The sequence below is a fragment of the Rana temporaria genome, chromosome 10, assembly GCF_905171775.1.
Source record: "Rana temporaria chromosome 10, aRanTem1.1, whole genome shotgun sequence".
NCBI classification, from domain to species: domain Eukaryota; kingdom Metazoa; phylum Chordata; class Amphibia; order Anura; family Ranidae; genus Rana; species Rana temporaria.
The window spans coordinates 22,898,589-22,907,344 of NC_053498.1; positions in this window are offsets into that span (position 1 = coordinate 22,898,589).

Sequence of the window (8,756 nt, forward strand, 5' to 3'; positions counted from 1 at the left end):
CTTCTCCCCCTTGTTAGTTTAGCTTTAGCTTTATCCATCAACAGAAGGTTTAGTTTTTCTCGCGTCGTATCTAATTCTAGTTCTACAGCCTGAGCCTGGGATTTTTTTATGTACTGTTTCTAATTCTCCAATTCGTTTAAACAGTATATCTGTTCGTTTAGTTTCTTTTTTCTGTGTGCTCCCATTGCGATTTCCCATAAACAAAAAGGGGTTGTCCCATTTGTATCGTTTGTCTCAAAGAAAAACTCTAATTCTGCTCTTATTTTTTCGTCATAATTACTGTCTTTCAGTAAGGTCTCGTTTATTTTCCAATGCCATTCTTTCTTATCTACCTCTCCCCATTTTATTGTACAGTCTGTTGGAGCATGGACCGAGAGCGTAAAGGTTCCAATATTGGCCCCCGATAACGATGCTAGATTTTGCGGGATAAAAACGTAATCGATTCTTGTGTACGACCTATGTCTTGCTGCAAAGAACGTGTAATCCCTCTCTTGTGTATGAGCTGTTCTCCAACTATCAATCAATTGTAATTCTTGTAGGAGTTTTTTAGCTTTCCTTAATTTAATATAAGACAGGTGAGAGATACCTTTCGATGTATCTTTTATAGGATCCAGGGCTACATTCAGATCACCCCCTATCACCAAAATTCCCTCCCTGTGTTGATGGACCTTTTGTAAACATAGTTCTAAATAATTTATTTGATCAACATTTGGTAGATATATATTCACCAACGTGGTTTTCTGTTGGTTCAGAGTTCCTTTAACTATTAACATACGACCCACTTCATCTTTAATCACCGCAGATTCCTTCCACTTCACCTGCTTAGATATCAAAATAGATACCCCACATGAATTTGAATTCTGTGATGTGCTATGATATACTATCGGGAACTAGCGATTTTTCAAGTTCGGGGTTTTTTTTTTCTCCCTTAAAATGAGTTTCTTGTATAAAGGTAACCTGAGATTTAAGTCTATATATTTCTGATAGCAATCGTACTCTTTTTTCCGGGATATTAAGCCCTTTGACATTAAACGAGGTAAATGTTATATTCAACATTTTTTTTTCCTTTTTCCTTTCTTCCCCTTCACCTTATTCCCCTACGCTCGGATTACTCCTCACGTCTGCATTCGTCCGGTGTCCTTCAGAGACCGGACTGCCACAAACCAAAAAAAAAAAATAATAATTTTCCAAACGCCTCCGGCTTATCCTCCACCCGGAGGAAAGATGTTTGTTGTGGGGGTTCAGTAGAGCACGGCAGTGCTAGTGCTCGGCGTCCCTATCCATGGCCCTTTCTCTTCTTTTCCATATATTTAACCATATATTTAACCCTATTTCTCTCTACAACATGTAATTTTATTTTTATACATTTTTACATTCTGTCACCCTCCTTCTCTCCACCTTCCCCTCCCCCCCCCCCCCCTATGTACTTCGGGATGTCTTCCTCCCTCTCCCCCCCCCCCCTCTCTTTCCCTGGCATCATCATCTTAACCATCCTATGTATCTTTAGTAACATACCGATATTATATGAATATACCGCCAACATCCCTTTTTACATACTGTTTTAGTCATTTTTAAAGAATTCTACTTCCGGGATTAGGCTGCACCTGCACCATCTTGTCTATATATTGTTCTCTGAGTCCCCTGTGGAAATCACTTCCGCCCTTCCTTGCTTTCCCTTGCTGAAATCTCGCGCATGCGCGATTGTATTTTTACCCAGCCTCTTTCTTGACCAGCGTTACTATGGCAACCAAGCGAGAAAGCTGAGAATGACTGCCAAGTCTCGTGTGTCTGCTAAGCTGTGGCGCTGAGAGCGGAACTCTCAGACACAGCATAATGTTGAAATAGGAACGGCACACACAGAGCATGCCATGACTCAGTGGGCAGGAAGTGCATGCGCTGGAGAAATAATCAAACATTGCAGGACGAAATACAAGAAGAAGAAAAAAGTAAGGAGACCTTAACAGGCAGGGGCCCCCTATTAGGTGGGGGCCCATGGGCTTGAGCCCAGTCAAGCCCAATGGTAAGTCCAGCCCTGGATGGGATACACTGTTTCTATCACATCACTAGAGATGGGCTAAACACCTCACAGTACTGTTCATGCCAGAACTCTTAAATATCGCAAAAGTTCTGACCCGAACCACAAACCCTATTAAAGTCTATGGGACCCGAACTTAAGAATCCAAAGTCCCTATTTTGAATGCTTATATGCAAGTTATTGGCCATAAAAAAAGGTTGTGGGGGTCTGGGTACAATAGAATACAGTCACACCCCAAATGATCACAGCAAAGAGTCCACAACAGCATGAGACACAATACTACACACAATACATACATATATACAACATTGAGTCTGACTAGCACAGATCATAGTGGGGGTTCTTATTCCCCCCTGTGCCCCTATTAGAGAGACAGGGTGATTTACACATAAGAGGGTCGGGGAAGCTGGACACAGAGGCCCAGATTCTCAAAAAAAAGCCTATCTTTAGGCGGGCGTAGCGTATCTCAGATTCACTACGCCGCCGTAACTTAGAGCAGCAGGTCCCGTATTCAGAAACATCTTCCGCTCTAAGTTACGGCGGCGTAGTGTATCTGAAACGGCGTAAGCCCGCCTAATTCAAACTAGGCTGGTAGGGGGCGTGTTGTATGTAAAGGTTTTGTGACCCCACATAAATGACGCTTTTATCGAACGGCGCATGCGCGCGCATGCTCAGTATCACATCGATTTTTCAAATTAAATTGCGCCTGTTCAATGCCTAGTCGACGCGAACGTAACTTACGTCCAGCCCCATTCACGGACGACTTACGCAAACGACGTAAAACGTGAAAAATGTGACGCTGTTCCGACGTCCATACCTAACATTGGTACACCTCATAGAGCAGGGGCAACTTTACGCCCAAAAAAGCCTTACGTAAAAAAATGCGCCGGGCGCACGTACGTTTGAGAATCGGCGTATCTAGCTCATTACCATATTCGACACGTAAATCGACGGAAGCGCCACCTAGCGGCCAGCGTAAATATGCAACTTATATACGACGGCGTAAGAGATTCTAAGAATCAGGCGCATAGATACGATGGCGTATCTGGATATACGCCGGCGTAACTCCTACGAGAATCTGGGCCAGAGTTTCCAGGGAGAAGTCTCGTACACACGCACGTTTTTTCTCAGCCAGAAATCTGCTGGCAGAGTATTTTGCAGAGAAAACCATTCGTGTGCATGGGTGTCCGTTCCATAGGGCAAGGGGGTTGTTTGCCCCCCTGGAATCGACAGGGAGAGCCAGGAGCAGGGCCGAACTGGCCCTGGGCCGCTTTAAGCGGCGACTGCAGCGCTCCCCTCTTTCTGTTCTCCGGCGCTCGTATTGTATGTCATGGAGCTGGGTCTGTGTGCAAGGTCCCACCCCCCTAGTTCGGCTCGTCTGATAGTCTTCTTGTGTCGTGCCTATCACACGAGCCAAACTAGGGGGGCGGCACACAGACCCAGCTCCGTGACATATGATATGAGCGCCAGAGGACAGAGGGATGGGAGCGCCGTTTTAAATTGTTTACCAGGCCTGTGCTTTGTTTGTTCCAACATTTGTAACACTAGACTATTTTCTGATGTGTTTTTAGCAAGTCTGGAAACGCAGAGCAAACACAACACAGAGTTGTAGCCTACGGCATAGTTTCTAGTTGTCCCTTATTTAGAGTGCCCATCCCTCTTCTGGAATCAAATCCATTTGTCCCTCATTCCGAAAGGTTCCTCTTTTAGACCTGAAATAAATATACTATCAATATAGTGTAGTGTTTCAGTCAAGGGAAAGGGGTGCTGTGTAATGTAAAGGGGTCCAGTGATGCAGGGTGCTGTGTAATGTAAAGGGGTCCAGTGATGCAGGGTGCCGTGTAATGTAAAGGGGTCCAGTGATGCAGGGTGCTGTGTAATGTAAAGGGGTCCAGTGATGCAGGGTGCTGTGTAATGTAAAGGGGTCCAGTGATGCAGGGTGCTGTGTAATGTAAAGGGGGCCAGTGGTGCAGGGTGCTGTGTAATGTAAAGGGGGCCAGTGGTGCAGGGTGCTGTGTAATGTAAAGGGGGCCAGTGGTGCAGGGTGCTGTGTAATGTAAAGGGGTCCAGAGGTGCTGTGTAATGTAAAGGGGTCCAGTGATGCAGGGTGCTGTGTAATGTAAAGGGGTCCAGTGATGCAGGGTGCTGTGTAATGTAAAGGGGGCCAGTGGTGCAGGGTGCTGTGTAATGTAAAGGGGTCCAGTGATGCAGGGTGCTGTGTAATGTAAAGGGGGCCAGAGGTGCAGGGTGCTGTGTAATGTAAAGGGGGGGCAGTGGTGCAGAGTGCTGTGTAATGTAAAGGGGGCCAGTGGTGCAGAGTGCTGTGTAATGTAAAGGAGTCCAGTGGTGCAGAGTGCTGTGTAATGTAAAGGGGTCCAGAGGTGCAGTTGTGGAGAGGGGTACACAGTAACCTGGCTCCCAGTTGATGGTGGCTTCACATGTGGACTCTCTGATCAGAAGTGCATTCTTTGATCAAAAGTGCGAGTTAAAAACCAGGATTTGGCTATCATTTGCTTCTGCTTGCAGACTTTTTTTCCCCCTTTTTCTCTGACACTTTTTAAACAGCTTTTTTTTTCTTTTTCCTTTCTGCTAATTAAGGGGAGGGTTTAATTGTTCACAGGTGTGTGTTTGTTCACAGGTCTTCACAGGTGAGTATAAAGTGGCTGTACAAGCTCCCAGAGGAGCTGGCTCCCAGTTGATGGTGGCTTCACATGTGGACTCTCTGATCAGAAGTGCATTCTTTGATCAAAAGTGCGAGTTAAAAACCAGGAGTTTGAAACAGGAGGTAAGACAGGAGTCTTCATTCTTTTTTTCAATCACTGATCCAGAACAAGCTTGCAGCTAATAAAGTTGGAACTCTTGCTATATAGATTCAGCGGTGCAGCAGACGCTGTCATCTTAGTCTGCTCACCCCAGGGATAGTGAGAGCAGGACGCTCTCAAACGAGTCGGCTCTCCCCAGGGATAGTGCAGCCAGGCAGTGTCCACCACACCCCCCTAGCCAATTGATCCAGGGTTGCACCGATCGCCGTTAAGGGGTCAGGAAGGAATTTTTTCCCCCGATCGCTGCAGATTGGCACAGCACGCCTGGGGTTTTTTCGCCTTCCTCTGGACCAATCGGGGAGAGAAGACTCAACGAGTGACGGCTCACTTGGACAGTCTTCCACCCATCACGTCTCGCGGCTCTTCCCGCATCCGCGCCAGACCAGGCCTCATTCGCGGCCGCCGCAATTAGGAAAGACTGATGACAATGTGACTGGCGACAATGGCTAATCTGCGATACTCTGCGGACTCTATTCGGGGTCTGAGACAATTCGCAACAGCATTACCAGCCGTCACCAAAAAGGCCTTAAAAATAGAGCAACTTTTGAGATTCGATCGACGATCGACCATCAAAAATGTTAACTATTTAACCCAGCTCGAGCACATATCATGTGCTTTGATCAACACAAGATCGGCAGTAAAACACCGATTAGAAATCCACGATTTCTTACTACAAAACGATCTAGACTGCCTCTTTATTACAGAAAGCTGGCTCTCAGACGATTGCAACACCATTCTCGGAGAATTGGTGCCAGAAAACTATTGCATTATAACGGAAAACAGAATAGGGCAAAGAGGAGGAGGCCTGGCGGTGATCCACAAGAATCGCATTACAATCACTAAGCCAGCCCTTCAAAATCCTCTTCCATTCATGGAAACCCTTACTCTTCAACTTCAAACTTCCCCCCAGGAGACTGTTCACATTCTCCTCTGCTATAGGCCACCTGGGCCAAAATCGCAGTTTTTGCCATCATTAACGGAGTTTATATCCACTTATACCCTTAACAGCAAACACCTTTTGCTGCTCGGGGACTTTAATCTGTGGGCCAACTCCGCACAGGATCCCATTGCGGACGCCTGCATTGATCACCTGGAGGGATTAGGGCTACAGCAACTTCTATGCGGGCCAACACATGCTTCAGGTCACACACTCGACCTAATTTTCAGACAAAATCTGAAAATAAGCATTTTAGAAAATGAACCATTGCCATGGACAGACCACCATGCAATTAATTTCATAATCTCCAAAAATCCCCCAGTGATAAAAGCACCCAAGCCGGTGACAATACACTGGGCTAGATCTCAGAAGAAGCTCCATTCGGAACTCTTCAAATCTACCTTGGGAAACAGAATCAAAACAATCCATCCACATCAAACAGCCGCAGATACACTGGATGCCATAAACGCAGCCCTGCTACAGTCAGCCGATTTAGTAGCACCGAAACGCAAAGCCTGCATCCGAAAAAGAAAGTCCGGCTGGTTCAACAACCAGCTGTCGCTTCTGAAGCAAGAGCGCAGAAGGGCGGAAGCCGCCTGGAAAAGAAGTCCTGCAGAGGATAACCTCATCATCTACAAGGCAATAACAACACGATATCATAAAGAAATCTTCAAAGCCAAGAAACATCATTTTTCTATGGCGATTAACAGCGCCCTAAACCGCCCCCGCGAACTCTTCAAGATGGTCACCCAGACCATGAATCCAGGATGTCTTGAAGTCCCCAACTCAGACACCCAAGAGTTCTGCAATGAACTATCGGATTTCTTCATCAACAAAATTGAAAGAATCCGGGAAAGCATCATGCAAAACAATACCCCCCTCAACCCTACCGTCAATCAACCACAAAACATCCACAGAAACGCTCTACAATCAACAAAGTTCTCTCTGGAACCGATCTCCATTGATACCACCAAAAATATCATTGGTGCTTTGCGGAACAGCACATCGCCCAATGATATCATCCCCACCAAACTGCTGAAGGAATGTGCCGACATCCTGGCACCACCCATCACACAGCTTATAAACCAGTCATTTAAGGAAGGCACAGTGCCATCCCTGTTGAAAGAGGGCACAATCCAGCCCATCTTGAAAAAACCTAACCTGGATCCCAAGGACCCAACTCACCGCCGTCCCATAACAGGCCTAAATGTTCTCTCCAAGATAATGGAGAAAGTAGTGGTACAACAGCTGCAACAGCATCTAGATACCCACAATCTACTGGATCCATTACAATCAGGCTTCCGTCCCGGACACGGGACAGAAACGGCCTTACTCAAAATATGGGACGATGCCCTCGAGGCCGCAGACGAAGGAGAATCTTGTCTCCTGGTTCTGCTGGACCTAAGCGCAGCCTTTGACACGGTAGACCACAAACTGTTACTGATGCGACTAGCCAAGGTAGCAGAAGTCGCAGAAGGTGATTTACCATGGTTTTCTTCCTTTCTTGAAAACCGATCACAAACAGTTAAATTGGGTTGTTTCACGTCGGAAAAGCGCACGGTGTCATGTGGAGTCCCCCAAGGATCCCCCCTGTCACCGGTGCTTTTCAACATCTATCTTCGCCCTCTCTTTGATATTATCAGTAGCCAAGAACTACTCTATCACTCTTATGCAGACGATACGCAACTGTATTTTCGCATCTGCAACAAAAAGGATCATCGTCTCAGTTTAGAGAAATGTCTCTCTTTGATAGAAAACTGGATGACTAAGAGTTATCTTAAACTCAACAGTTCAAAAACAGAACTCCTTATGTTTCACGCCAGCCGAAAGAGTCAACTGGCAACAACCTGGACACCCCCACCCATTCTGGGCCAAATCATCACCCCTAGCTCCAAAGTCAAAAGTCTCGGGGTCATCTTTGACACCTTCATGACAATGGACGCACAAATAGGGTCAGTAGTCAGCGGAGCGCACCATCTGCTGCGCCTACTACGCAGACTTATTCCATTTATCCCCAAAGAAGACGTAGCAGTCGTGGTGGGAACAATCGTGAATTCCAGACTGGACTATGCTAACGCCCTGTACCTCGGACTCCCAAAGTACCAAATCTCCCGTCTGCAAGTCGTTCAGAATACGGCCGCCAGACTGGTGACTGGGAAAAAAAAATGGGAATCAATCTCACCTTCGTTGAGAACCCTTCACTGGCTGCCAGTAAAAGACAGAATTGCATTTAAAGCACTCTGCCTGACACATAAGTGCATCCATGGGAAGGCTCCGCAATATCTTTGCGACAAGATAGAACCTCACAATTCGAATCGCGTTCTGCGATCCACCGACCAAAATCTGGTCAGGGTACCAAAAACCAAATACAAGTCCAAAGGAGAAAGAAGGTTTGCTTTTCAGGGTCCTAGACTATGGAACGCTTTACCAACCAGCATTCGGTTGGAGGAAAACCACCTGACTTTCAGAAGACGGATCAAAACTCTGCTCTTTTGATGTCATGAGACACGAACAACTAGCGCCCAGAAGCGATTCAGTTCGCATGCGCCGCGCTTTATAAGTTTTTTTTCATTCATTCAGTAATGACAAAGAGATATTGAAAGATGCAGGGGGCACAGTGGGGTGTTTTTTTCATTTTAATGTGGGGGGGGTGCTTTTAACCCCCACTAGTGGTCGAAAAAAAAGTAAAATGCGACTGTGTATCACCGCTTCCGAAGCGCCCCCTCCTGAAAAATTTTAGTGGACGCCCATGTTCGTGTTTATGGTTTTTTGTCGAGAAGACGAGAAAAAAAAAAAAAAAAAGAAGAGAACCTGCTCTCCATTTTCTCATCAGGATTCTCGGCAATGTTTTCTTGCCGAGAAACCCGAGCGTGTGCATACTTACCTGCCTCCATGGAAACCCGTGCAAGCTCGATGAGACTTCGGCGCATGCGCTGTAGCTTCCAAGGCATAGTGTAGGGTG